Source organism: Calidris pugnax, unplaced genomic scaffold, assembly GCF_001431845.1.
Source record: "Calidris pugnax isolate Ruff unplaced genomic scaffold, ASM143184v1 scaffold36, whole genome shotgun sequence".
NCBI lineage: Eukaryota > Metazoa > Chordata > Aves > Charadriiformes > Scolopacidae > Calidris > Calidris pugnax.
The window spans coordinates 2,777,185-2,791,861 of record NW_015090825.1 but is presented as its reverse complement, the minus strand read 5'-3'; positions in this window follow the sequence as shown (position 1 = coordinate 2,791,861).

The window sequence follows — 14,677 nt, the reverse complement described above, 5'->3', positions numbered from 1 at the left end:
GTGGTTCAGTAGCTCCATAGGCAGGGTAAGCATTACTCCAAATGTGAAAGGAGCTTAAGTTAAATGCCTGAAGAAGCTACTGTGACTTCTCCCTTCAGGATACATCTCCATGGTGTGGTGCAGTGCTGTGTAAAGATATTCTTATTTCCATGTGGAGTGCCACTGAAGTCAGCAGTTCTGTACTTACAGACTGTTTGAAGCATCAGTCCTCGGCTCTGGTTGTTAAAACATATAGAAACGTCACTGTAGCCTAAGCTGAGGAGAGATTGGTGGTGGTTTTGATATGTTCTCTACAAGAGAAACACACTGAAGTGGCTGCACATGAAAATATTACAGATGTATGTCAAATAATACATTTCTATTGTAAAGCTTTAACACATTATGTGGTGTGTATTTGGAAAAAAGGTATTGTGATTTAAGGCCTATCCCATTTAAGTTAAATTGCTGGGGGAAAGAAGAAAGGAACTGAGAATGCAGAATTAAAATTGGCTTTTCTGGAGCTCTTCTGAGCTGGAATGTGTAGCAGCAATATGATACCTGGAGCACAGAATTGCTATGATCTTCCTTGTTGAAAGAGAGGCGTTTAGTCCAAAATATCTCTCATGAATGTCACAAAAGTTGCATTTACTATTCTGGTATATTGTCATGAATGTGCCTTAGATGCAAAAATTATATTTGATCTCTCTACTTTCTTTGCAGATTCACTGTAGTGGGAGTAGGATCAGGCTTTCATTAGATATTTTGTTCTGCACTCTGTCTATCTGTCTGCACCTCCCTCTCTTGCGTTCTCTTTAATCTTTCTGAGCAATTTTCTCTCTTCCTGCAGGGGTGATTGAAATGATCCTTTGAAGCAATCAGCTTTGACATTTGGGAAAAAAAAAAAAAATCAAAAATGAAAGAATGCTCTAATTAAGCAAAACATCAGTTAAAGCTCAAGCAAAAATATAAGATTCTGATCAGTTCTTTCATGTATGCTTGAAAACTGCACCATGTTAGCAGAGGGGCTCATTAGAGGGTGCTTACAGGAACTCCAGATTATCAAGCAGAGACACCCATGGGTGATATCCGAGACTGTCTGTAGGAAAATTAAATGTTAACCACCCTTCACATAACACATGTTGGAACCTACTGCCCAAGAAGTTCACTTTTGTTTACACTGGGGCTATGAAATGTTGTTCCAGAAGTGAAATGGGGCTCAAAAGGGTGCGAGCCCCATTCTTCACTGTTGGTTTCGCCAAGAACTGGGCCCTCTGGGTCCAGGCATTTGCATGTGTGCTTAATCATACCTGTGTGATTTATCAATTATATGGCAAGATTAAGAAGATGATCTTTTCAAGGCCATGCTTTTTGTTCTCCCGCAGTAGTGTCGCCATCGTAGGTGTACAGTAGGTTGAGGAAGTTCTGAAAGGACAAGCTTGCCCTTGTATCCCCATGTCTTCTGGCCACCTGATATCAACGCTGAATTTGGACGTTGCGAGAGCTGAGGTCGGCACTTCTACACACAAAATGCCCACAGCTCATTGTTTCAGCTGTAATGCCCTTGTTGCTAAGATAGCGAAGAGTTTTCTCATGCAAATGAGGCACAGGATATGATGAGGAGATGTTCTGAGTGTACTGTGGGAGAGGCTCTCTGCAAGGCAGGGCTGGGGAAGGTGTCGGGGGCCAGCGGGTTCAGCCCCACGGTGCCTCAGCCAGCCAGTTCACGGAATCCACTTCATAACAGTAGTGAGATACAGCTGAAAAGTGAATAATTGTGGCATGCCCACACACCGTCCCTTGAAAAGCTGTTTAAGTGGAATGATATAAATCGTCTGCATTGTTTTACTCGCTTTCCTTTTCTTTTTTGCTGAGTCGAGGAATAATTCCCTGCAGTGAGGTTGTGTGCTGCTGAGGGTTGGTTTTTTTTTCTGAAGCTTTCTCAATATACATAGTGTTGTCGGGCAAAAAGACTAGAGGAGCAAGGTGGGTGGAACTCACAAAAGCTCTGAGGTTTCAGGCTCTCTGGGTTTTGGGTGTGCCCGATTCCTGGCATGGATGGTGTTTATTTGCTCCAGGCCTATGGACCGTTACATGCATCCTTAAAAGTGCTACCACAAGGACTTTTCCCGTTGGAAAGCTGCACACTCACAGAAGGCAAAATGGATGAAATGGGCACTGAGGCAGGAAAAAGATGTCAGCACGTTGGCAGGACTGGGAGTTTATTGCTTGCATTAATAACGTGCTAGTGCAGGAGAAACAAATTTTAAGAATCGATTGCACGTTAGGGTGGTACTATGGCGTGAAGACTTCTCCCTGCAAGAATCCACAGCCCTTATCTTGCAGTGGCCATTTGTTACCAAACGCTGTCCTGGGGGACTGGGCACCTTTAGTTGGCTGCTTCAGGTGGTTCTCTCCAGATTTTGCTGACTTTGCCTGGCTTACAGCACGGACATTCTCTTCCCCATGGGCACAGAAGGAGTCTACTCAGCTTAGAAAGACACCCAAGCATTAAGAGGGTGGTCCAAGCGTGCATGCTAATGGGTTCTTGTGTCTTGTCGTTCTTTCAAGGGCACCTTGCGGAAGTCTCACTGCTGGGGCTGAGCAAGAACCTCTTTCCTTGGGCAACAAGAACTGTTTATGGACAGGGGTGCTTTTCTGGGGACAACAGACTGGAGAATTCCTGACCGCCCTGGTCAGACTCAATTTCAACGCGTGACAGCACAGCACATGCATATGTGGAACAGCTTCTACCTGCTTATCAGTGGCAGTTATCATTGTGGTGATCCAGAGGTCTTCATAGCGTAGTTAAGAGTTGGGAAAGATATGGCTGTCTGGATAGGAATTATTTCTTTATGCACAAGTACAGCATAGGTTAAAAAAAAAACAACCAAAATTTTTGAAAAAACTGGGCTCTGAAATACTAAAATCTTGAACTGTTGGCAGAACAAAGGAGAGCCTGTTCTTTACTCCTTCAGTCATCAGGCTTTTGTTGACAATTATTTTGGCCTGCATAACACACACACACTGTGATTGACCATACATTTCTGCAACCTCTTGGAAAAAAAAAAGAGGATTGTGCTGGTGTTTGATTCTGCAGCTTTCTCTGATGCCCAAGAGGATAGAAAATAAGATCCAATAGAGTAAGTCTTTTGTTCCTTTACTTTTTAATATGGAACAGTTATCGGCAGTAGATATGGTAATACCATTTTAAAGTTGACTCCTTTGATAGCTTCAATCAGATCTGACAAGGAGTCTGTTGCCAACAGATATTTGTTGGGTCTTCTTGGCTAAAGCTTCTTCCCAATCTTTTGACAAATTCAGTGTCTCAACACTGTGAATCTCACACCCACCACCCCCAAAATACTGTCAGAGCAAGTGGCTTTCTTTAGAAATGTCCTCTTTCCAAGTTTTGCACCCTGAAATCCTCTTCAGATTTACTAAGTCTAGCTTGTGGGAGGATCTGATGACGTCTTTTTATCTTCATCTGCAGCATATCAGTTGTTTCTGCCCTGCAGACCTGATGGCTGGTCCCTGGCTGCCTGTGTCCCCTCCAACCTGCCCGTGTGTACTCATGAGGCTGGAAAGGGAGTCTCCTGGTTCTGGTCCTGTGAGCAGGACCTTGTGCTGGGGCACCTGCATCACTGCCACAAGCAAAGCCCAGGAAGTCACATCATGTCACCGGATTGCCTGGCACAGTTCAGAGAGTAACAAATATTAATTGCCATCTGCTGACTAATGGCTACCTGTGACAGATAGTATCTAATTAGCTTGTTCTCGCTTCGTAGATTATCTCCCTGTTAGAAGAGAGGAGCTGGGTGAAGAGGCCTCTGGAAGGAGAAGGGATGCTCCTTCCCTTAGGGAGCAATTGCATCTGCCCACGGGAAAGACATCCAGATGACAGGGTGGATAAGAGGAAGCAGCAGCAGGGCTTTTTAGCAAGGCAGCAATTTCCAGCACAGCGAGGAAGTAAGAGACCGCTGAGACAAGCAGCGAGCACGCTTTGAGCTCTGTGCTGATGTAAGAGACATCTTCTTAGAGAACCAGGGAGACTCTGCAGATACTTGCAACCCACTAAAAAACTCCAAAATATAGCTTGAGAGCAATGGCCAACCTTTCTAGGATACAATGGGTAGGGGGAGATTTATTTATAAGCCTTTTAAACTACTCCTCTCTCTTACCTACTGTCGTACCTAGTCACTTGGCATCTTCTGATCTAAAAAAGTCAACAAGTCAGGGCTTTAGTCTAATAAAGACTGGCTTTTTCTAAATTTGAACACCTTCTAGGTTGTCTTTGAGGTGCTCTCTGTGAATGAAAAGGTCTTGACAGATTTGTATCAAAGCTTGGACTAGTCTGGGATTCCATCTCACAATCTGGTGGTTTTCATAAAATGAGTTGGCAATCTGACCTGATTTGAACTGAATCATCACAGTAGTAAATGACACTTTGTTCTCATGTTTCCAGACTTAAGAGAAAATTCTAAGACTGAATCATCAGATCACCATGAAGATGAGGTGCTTTTCCATCCTCTGTGTCTGGTCTCTGTAGATCTGCTGCAAGGTGCATGGTTGGGCTGCCTCTGCCTGGGTTCAACTTTGCAGAGCAGTGGACACTAGTTCTCTCCATCATCTACTGTACATCTCTAACACTGAGAAACTGCCTTCCCAAAATGTATCTTCAAGTTTTGCAAGGATCTGGAGTAGGTGATGCTTTCAGCTGTTCTGGGGAGTAGAGGGCACTGGCAGGGGTCTGGACTAGTGGTCAGATGAAGCATGTGATGGAAGGAATACCACTGCTTTGTGTGACTTTTTTCTGCCTGTCTTTGTTCAGCTGTACAAAACACACTGACAGTGTCTTGCTCTGGGCTGAGGCTGCTGGAAGATGCTCTGAGGAGGAAAAAAGGAGCATTTATTTTCTCTGACTTTGGCAGATCAAGAGCACCTCTGTTGTGCTGCCCCAGGTAGGCCAGGCAGATGCATTAGCCATATTGCTGCTCTCACTCTTGCCTGCGAGACAGGAGTGCATGTAAAACCTCTCCAAAGGTTGCTGCAGTAGCTCTATTCTTCCTTCTCTACTCCACAGAAGAGACTGAACCTGCCCTGACCAAGGCAGAAGCACATCCTCCCCTGCTTCTTTAGCACTCAGCAGAGCTACAAGATTTGCTTCTGGTGCTCCAGACCCTCCATCCCCCTCTCTGGGTTTAGACTTATCATCAGCCTTAAGTTTTGGCAAAGGCAGAGGAAAATTCCTTGGGGAGAAGGAGAAAGCTCCTCTCTGCCCAGTATTCACAAACATGCTGGTGTCTATTGAGTCCATACTGTCCATGTGAAGAAGCACATGGAAAATAGGTACCTCCCACATAAAAAAAAAAAAAGCAGCATCATCGGTGCATAGCTGAACTTGAAAAATGTTATACAATATCACTCTGAAACTCTTCAGTGGGTTTGTAGCTGGTCTAACCAGTCTTTTGCATCATGGAATCTTCCCCTACATATTATTCATTAAACAAAGGTATTTATTAGAGCAGAAACTGCAGCACGTGGCATAGATAACATCTCTAGTGCAGGGGGAAAAAGCTCGAACCGTTCTTTGGAACACACCTTGCTCCTGTGTGAATGGCAGGTAATGCTCCTTCAGCGGCAGAGACAACACATTCCTGAGGAGGACCCAGAGGATTTCCACTGTTGGAGTGATTAGGAGCCAGCAAATGTCCTACTGCTGCTTCCACCCACCTTGTTCATCTGTGACTGTTGCTCATAGTATGCTTTTCTACCTTGTTTTTCTGCATTTTCCTGGCAGCAGATTTCCAACTGCTCCCAAGGGGCAGCCTTTCACTTTTTTCTTTTTTTTTTGTGGCCTCCTGAGTGTCTCTGATTTTTAAGGGGTCTACCCAAAGGTACAAACAAAAAAGCCATCCTGCTGGCAAGTGGGCTTACATTTGGCACGTAGGAGGCTGTAGAGCCACTTGGAAGGCTTTACAATTGCACAGCTAAAGGGAGACTGAAACCCCCAGTTCAGCTGAGAGCAGTAAGCAGTATTGTGCTTGGACCTGTGTATGTTTTGGCTGCCTGATAATGGCTGTATCAGAGCAAAGGCCTTCTCCAAAGGAGTTGAACTACATCGGCAGTGTTTACCATTCTGGTGGCACACAAGCCTTTCTTCCAGTTATTTCTTAGGTTGTTTGTCTTTCTGTTTTCTTTGTCTCTTTTCAATTTCCTTGAAGGGTCTCTCGTCAAGGTATCAACAAGAAAAACTCCTTAATGAGTGCACTTTGCTCCACAATCAAGGATATTTCTCTTCCACAGAACCGTTCTTTGGAAACGTCGTGATGTTTTTACCAGGGAGCTGAGTTGCTCATGATAGAAAAGCTGTTTCTTAAGCAGGAGGGCTACACACCTACGTATGTACCTGTCCACACGGATGCACCACTTGACCTTTTGAAAATACCAAACTTGCAGACTTTGCATCTTGACTGAGTAGCAAACCATCTACTGACATTCTGTTTTAGACAACTCCCAAAGTCTTCAGCTACTCCCTAAAAGAGATAATGCTCATGAACAGCTGGAATTTTTCCTGTCCCCAAATTACCCTATCCCCACCCAAAGTGAGCTGTACAAAGCTATCCTGTAGTGATGCCTCGCTGCCTTATGTAGCAGAACAGGGTGGGAAGATACAACAACAGGGTCGTGCCTCAAGATAAGGACAGGGAGAGACCACTCACTATATGTACAACTTGAGTTAATTCATATTTGGATATATTAAGAGAGATCAAACATGTTTAATTTTTATTTGGAAACAGCAGTGGCTGTGCAAAGACAAATAGGATATGCAGTTGGAGTCTTACAGAAATTTCACATCTTTTTCTGGTAATGTTTTTGAAAGAACTGTTACAACAGTGGGTATACGGGAGTAAATATGTATGAATTATCATTTTATTACTTTTAGTCTAGTATCAGATTTATAATGTTATTTATTAAAGTCATTTTTGTATATGGATTTTAAAGAAGATATTATTCCCTACAGCATTACCAGTGTGCTGCTATTAATATTTAAAATCTGTTACATAGGACTACTGTGAGTCTGATCTTCGGGGTATTAAAAAAAGTACTTAAAAAAGAAAACAGACTCTCTTAAGGAAGAGCCTCAGCAGTGTAATAAACAAATTGTTTAAAAAACACATCAGAAAATATAAAGTGAAAAATATTAAAATAAAAAGAAATATTTTTGTAAGAACTTGAAATCACTGTAAGTGATAGACGTGGGTTCTTTAGCCAAACATTCTTCCTTAAAGTCTCTGTGTCATTTCACACTTGCTTCTGAATGTCTCATTGTTCTGGGAAACTTAATCACGATAATTATGTACCATCTCTTCTTTGACAAAGACCTTTAGCGCTTAACAAACTTTTAATGATGATACGAGGTGTAAGAATCACTTTTACAATCAGGGAAATGCAGCAATGCTGGCTTGGAGTGTGGCAACTCCACAACTTGGGAGTTGTGGCCAGGAAGGCCAACGGAATCCTGGGCTGCATAGGGAAGAGTGTAGCCAGCAGGTCAAGGGAGGTCATTCTCCCCCTCTGCTCTGCACTGGGGAGGCCACAACTGGAATCCTGTGTCCAGTTCTGGGCTCCCCAGCTCAAGAGGGACAGGGAACTGCTGGGAAGAGTCAAGCAAAGGGCCAGAAAGATGACTCAAGGACTGTAGCATCTCCCTTATGAAGAAAGGCTGAGAGAGCTGGGACTCTTCAGTCTGGAGAAGAGAAGGCTGAGGGGAGACCTTATCAATGCTGACAAGTATCTCAAGGGTGAGTTGAAGGAGGAGGAAGCCAGACTCTTTTCAGTGGTTCCCAGCGAGAGGACGAGGGGCAACGGGCACAAGTTGGAACATAAGAGGTTCCACTCAAATATGAGAAAAAACTTCTTCACAGTGAGGGTGCCAGAGCCCTGGAACAGGCTGCCCAGGGAGGGTGTGGAGTCCCCTTCTCTGGAGATCTTCAAGACCCGCCTGGATGTAGCCCTGAGTGATGTGCTCTGGGCAACCCTGCTTTGGCAGGGGAGTTGGACTAGATGATCTCTATGATCCCTTCCAACTCTAAAAATTCAGTGAAATTCAGTGAAATTGCTTGGTAACAAGGCAAATGCACTACATGCGACACAGTCATGGAAGGAATAGTTGAATTGGATCCAGCGGTGAAATAAACAGCGGTCCCAATTTATTCATAACCTAAAATCCTAGAAAGGGTGGACAGGGAAGTCCTATAACATAGTTCCCTGGACCAGAGCAGGTTACTGATTCAGAAAGGTAAGAGCATGACAGCAAGAAACCACTTGTGCTGTTCCCTGCAGTACCTACAGCAAAGCAGTGCAGCAACAGCTTTTATTTCCTGCAACGCTTTTTTTCAGATTCAATATATTGTTGTTTTGTTGTGTTGTTTTGTTTTGAGGAAGTCATCAGATACTCTGCCTGGCAGGGAGAGTCCCAGTACCTGCCGACCAGCAAGAGGCAGGGGCAGCCTGGACCCCTGTGGAGCACGAGGGCGGTTTGAGAAGCGGAGGGACCGCTGCCCACTCTGCAGCCCACTCACACGGTCAGGGAGAGTGAGCCTCCTGCAGCCCTTGCCCAGCAGGGGTGGGAATAGGATGAGAGGACAGCAATAGTTTCTTTGATAGATTCCTTTTGCTGGCGATTCTCACGTGCTAGGGATGGAGTACTCCCGTGCTTCTTCTCATCGCTGTGCAGCTCCCTGATATCCAACAGGAAGGTCACTGAGAAAAAGCCCATTTCTTTGCCCAGTTCACAGCAAACAACTCACACCAAATTGAATAGTTCCAAAGACAAAACGGGGACAGGTCCTCCCTCAAGCAGCCAAAGCCACAGATGTAGTTTTGCTCCTACAGAAGCGATGGGAGACCTGCCTGCAAATTCAACAGTTGAATCAAAGCAGGAACATGGGTCCCTGGCATCCTGGACAAGCCTTTTCCATCCTCGGGTGCATTGTATATTCTCTGGGCAGCCTCCCTGATTTGAATCAAAAGTTTCAGTCTGATACTCTTTTCCTAATGAAAGTTTAATTTGAAAATTGCCCATTCCTGATTGGTTTAGAAGATAAGATAAAAGCAGGAGGAAGGATAGTCTCTCTCCCCTCTGTGGTTCATGGCCTTCTCATATCTGGGATGATGGATTTGGGACAGTTGGCTCCTGCCAGACATTACCTGAGTGTGTGTTTAAGCAATGCTAAGTGTAAGAAGAGCAGAGATCCCAACCAGCATCTCTGCAGGGTACTGGGGTACCGCTACCGGTAATTGAGCTCAGGGCTGACATCGCACTGAACTGCATCATCAAAGGTGCTGGTTTTTGAAATGTCAGCTGAACTGCAATTCCTCTTCCTTCACTGCTGACTGTCAAGCTGAAATCCCTGGTTTATTTCATATATCCTCCATTATTTCATATATCCTCCATTTCACACGGCCAGAACAACTCCCAAATAAAAAAATGGTTCTAATGTTCAAACCTGTTTGTTTATGCTGAATCCTTGGAGGCATCCATCTACTGCTGTACTTATAGTTAACTCACCAGAACACTTGGACATACCTTGAGGTTGAAAAGTTCCTGGACCACCAAGAAGCAATATGAGACGGAAGACAGGGTGTCTAAGACACGTGTCAGTGGTATATTGCTGATTTGCTACATGCCCTTCAGCAGCTCATACCTGCTTTTACATCTATTTTGGGGTAAGTACACTTACATATGTTTTGGTGTTTTATCTGTTGCAGCTGTTTTGCAAAATAACTATCAGTGTGTCAACTGGATGCTTTGAGAGAGCTAATTAATAAATGTTAGTGAAGCATTTGGTATTCTTGGATAAAAGACACTACAGAAAAACAGATTATTACCCCTTATGTTGTAAATCAGATTCCACTCCATTCCTGAACACTGGCTTTATCTAAGGCTGATAGCAAAACCCAACAAGCTCATTAAAAAAAAAGGTAAAATACAGTTGCCTGAGGGCATCCTTAATCCGAGAAGATCTTTCCTTTTCAGCCGAAAAAGATATCTACAGTGAACAGTTTCACTAGCCAAGAAACAATAAAGAAAAGGCTTCCCATGCTAAGTTAAATAGATGGTAATTACTTTGTGACTAGAGAAGGAATGTGGGAAGAAGGCTGAGACAAGCATCCCACTTCTGAGCCACTTAAGCTACGGAGGAAGCCAAAGTCCTGTAGCTCCATTAAGAATCAGAAGTTAGAGGTCTCTATCACAGCTGTCTCACAGCTGAGAAAGTTCTTTAATCTTCTACTTGCGCCTTGGTTTCCTAGGTAGGTTTCCTTTCCCACTGTCTGCAACTGCACCTTCGTACTATAAGCCCTATTCAAAATGTTGTGATTATGGTTCATCTTGGCTTCTCCTGAGCTTCCCATCCTCAGCTCTTCTAATGGCACTCCCTGGCATAATTTGAGGAGATGCAAGAGCAAGGAGGTTGTAAAACAAGCGTGCGCACAAACCCCCTAACTGCGTGCAATGAAGTCAATCTGGCCTCGCGTTAATTTTAAGCAGCTGGTGAAAACTGAGCTTTCTCTGTGCTCACTCTTCATTGTTTAGAAAAAAAAAAAAAAAAAAAAAAAGACTGGTTGGCGAGGTATTGTTCTTGCAGATGGAGGGAAGTTTCTGCCTTCAGTAATATCTGTGGAATGAAGTTGCCGGGAGTGGGCATGCTACGGCTTAACTGAGGACACTCTGGCAGTCGTACTCTTTGACAGTGTGAGCTGGTAGTTTTCCACAGCCTCTACCCAGTATCAGGACATCAACCTTTTTCCATTAACTCATCCTTTCTGCAGCTCTGTGGTTTCCTGTGCTTGTTCTAGTGCGAATTTCCTTCCATCCACAGCTTTGCTGTGTAGCTCTTACTTCAGGAGGCAAAAGCTTTGTCCTTGTTTTGATAATTGTGAACTGCTTAGAGCACTAAAAAAAAAACACCAAAGTGCTAACAGCTAACGCCCTACATTTCCCAAAGCCCAACATATTCTTCCTGCTGCCACAGCTGAGATATCTAAAAAACGTGCCACCTCAGCACACTAGGCACCAGGAAATGTTTGCTTAAAGTTAACCTTACCAATCTCCTGTCTCTTCGGCAGCCCCGGGGTCTCCAGTAACACATGGATGAAGCTGTTTCTTGCAGAGCTGTCTCACAGCTTGGCAGCCTGGCTCAGTGTGGCTTATACAAATGCTCTCTCCTCAGCCTTTACTGCTGCCACTCGGGCTGCTGCGGTGATTAGCATCATTGGCAGAGGTGGCCCTGGTCCTTCCAAATATTCCAGTCGATTTTTGCCATCTAATCCAGTCTCCTCGGTGACCATCACCCACAGGAGGGAAATGGAGCTCATAAACCTGGTGATCGCACTTAAAAGCTGCTGCCTCTACGGACGTCTCAGGCTATTTGTGTGCGATGCTGCTGCTCCCTTTGGTCACCTAGTGCAGGAAAATGAAGTGAGATGGAAGTCAGATGAGGTCCTGTCAGTAGGATAGCCACCAAGACCTGGTTCCCCCCACAAGGCATGTTTACCTTGCTGTTGCTAGTGATATGAGGTCTTATTCTGAAGGAACTGGATGCATTTGGCTCTTAGCAAAGGATTTGATCATATTCTGACTGATGTTACTCCATCTGGCACTAAGATTTATTTGAATCCTTTGGTATTTTTTCCTGTTGTGAAAACCAACCATAGCTAAATATTTCTCACACCAAGATACCGTATCGGGGTGGTATTTTGCCTACCCAGAGTAATCATAAATTAATACTGCAAAATGAAGCTGTGGTCCCACAAGAGGTTCCTAACAGAAGGGGGTTTGTGCCCATGCTAGTTTTGGTGGAAATCAGCTGGGCTGTGAAGGGCCACAAAGAAGTTGCTCATTTGGCTGTAGCTATGATCCTGGCACTCATCGTTACAATCAAGTGTTAAGTACCAATTCTCTCATTTTTATGCTTGCTAGGGAGTATGTAGTTTTCACAGCAAAGCTTTTGGAAAACTTCCAGAGAGAATGTGACCTGTAGGTTTTTGCTTTGTTAAGTAAATAAATTAATGTGTTTGAGGCTTCTGATGACAAATTCAGATACCAGTTCCTACCAAAAAAGCATTGCTTAATAGTGAGTCTGTAACACTTATGGATCAAAGACCCAACTCACGTTCCTTTGCATATTAATTAATTACATTTTAATCATTTGGTTTAGATTTTCTAAAATCAAGACAACTTAAAAGAAAACAGACAGTGATGAAAATGTCTCTTCCAAGGGCTTTATTTTGTCCTAGAGAGACCTACTGTTTGAAAAAATGCCAGATCTGGAGAAGAAACTGCTCCCCGATCCTCAGATTAACTCTTCTTTGCATTCAGGGACAAGGGCAAAGAGGGACATTCCTTTCATTCCTCCACTGAAGGTTTTGAAGGGCAAAGTTGTCTTCCCCAGATTTCTGGGTCAGTGAAGATGATGAGAAATCATGGCTTTCTTCTATGCAGAGGTATAGTTTTATAGGTTACACGACTCTTGGACTACTTAGTCATGATCTTGATTGTTTCACCACTTAATCACAGAAGACACCATGAATTCTGCATGCATAAATATTCAATGACAACTCGTGTGCTGCTGCTGTTGTCCTTGCAATCAGAAAATAGGCAACGGTGTACTTTATTAATTGCTTTTGAAGTGGAACAATTTGCCCTGAATACCACAAAGGAAGGCTCCTTCATCTAGTGGTACCACACAAAATCATGAGAGCCTGAACACAAACTGGATCAAATCAATACAGTAAGTCAATGATGTCCAGCTTGCGCTGGAACGGGAAGAAAGCGAAGCGTGAGCAGCGCCTCCTGAGATCAGAAGACCATGTATTTTGAAGCCTGTGGTACTGTGACATGATGCTGTGGCATTAACACCCAAAGACCACCATCATTTGAGTCCAATTCTTGGCGCTGCCGTTCCCTCAGCTGAAGCAGGTAGGAAACCCAAGCAGCGCGCCTGCCAGATACCCCAACCAAGCTACGATTTGATGTGGCTGAAACGTCAGGTTGGAATTGATTTGTATAAAACTTCCTTTGGTTTAAATCCCTGCAGGGTGTACTTCAAATCCCACAACTCAGATCAAAACTACCGACTACAGACCAGGCAAAAACCACTAAGTTTTGATTGGTCCGCAGCCACAAAGTGAACTTCAGCCAGCCAGCGTGACGCTGACCCTGCACAGGTCTTCATGCTCCAGCCAAACCCTTGCCAGGGATCCCCCACTCCCGAGTCCCTGCTCAAGGTGGGATGCTTCCCAGTGGGCTTCCAGCTCCGCTGGCACCGGAGGGCCTGGGACCGGCATCGCTTCTCCTTTGAGAAATGAACCCCTTCGCTTGACACCTGTGGACGGGCTCCTTTATACTCCTGCCTCCCTCCAACTCCTGCCTCCATCTGCACCTTTTCTGTAGGAACCGGAGGTTTGAGTCACTGCTTGGGTGCTGTTCCCTCTTCTTCCCCTCCACCAGCCACAGCTTGCTGGAGCCAGGGGTGGGAGCTCATCATAGAATCATCTAGGTTAGAAAAGACCCTTGGGATCGAATCCAACCATCTACCCTACTCTACAAAGTTCTCCCCTACACCACATCCCCCAACACCACATCTAAATGACTCTTAAACACATCCAAGGATGGTGACTCAACCACCTCCCTGGGCAGCCTATTCCAGTCTCTGACCACTCTTTCTGTGAAGAATTTCTTCTTAACATCCAGCCTAAACCTACCCTGTTACAGCTTGAAGCCATTCCCTCTTGTTCAATCGCTAATTGCCTGTGAGAAGAGACTGACACCAACCTTTCTACAACATCCTTTCACAGAATCACCATGGCTGGAAGGGACCTCTGAGATCAAGTCCAACCTCAAAAAAACCAAACCAAACCAAACCAAACACCAAAAAAACCCAACAACAAAACAAAAGCCACAACACCCCACCATATCACACCCACCCACAAACCAACAATCTCAGGCACTAGAGCATGCCCTGAAGAGGCACGTTTCTTAAATACATCCAGGGATGGTGACTCCACCACCTCCCTGAGCAGGCTGTTCACTCTCTTAATAAAGTAATTCTTCCCAATATCTAATCTAAACCTCCCCTGCCCCAACTTCAGACCATTTCCTCTGGTCCTGTCATTATTCCCTTGGGAGAAGAGGCCAACCCCCACCTCTCTACAACCTCCTTTCAGGAGTTTCCTGTGGATGAAGAAAAGGCTGTGGATGTTATTTATCTGGACTTTAGCAAAGCCTTTGATACAGTCTCCCACAGTATTCTCCTGGAGAAACTGGCTGCTCATGGCTTGGATGGGAATACTCTCCTCTGGGTTAAAACGTGGCTGGAGGGCCATGCCCAGAGAGTGGTGGTGAATGGAGTTAAATCCAGCTGGCGTCCAGTCACGAGTGGTGTCCCACAGGGCTCAGTACTGGGACCCGTTCTCTTTAACACCTTTATTAATGACCTGGAGGAGGGGATGGAGTGCACCCTCAGTAAATTTGCAGATGACACCAAGTTGGGTGGGAATGTTGATCTGCTGGAGGGTAGAGAGGCTCTGCAGAGAGATCTCGACAGGCTGGATCGATGGGCTGAGACCAACGGGATGAGGTTCAACAAGGCCAAGTGCCAAGTCCGGCCCTTGGGTCACACCAACCCCCTGCAAG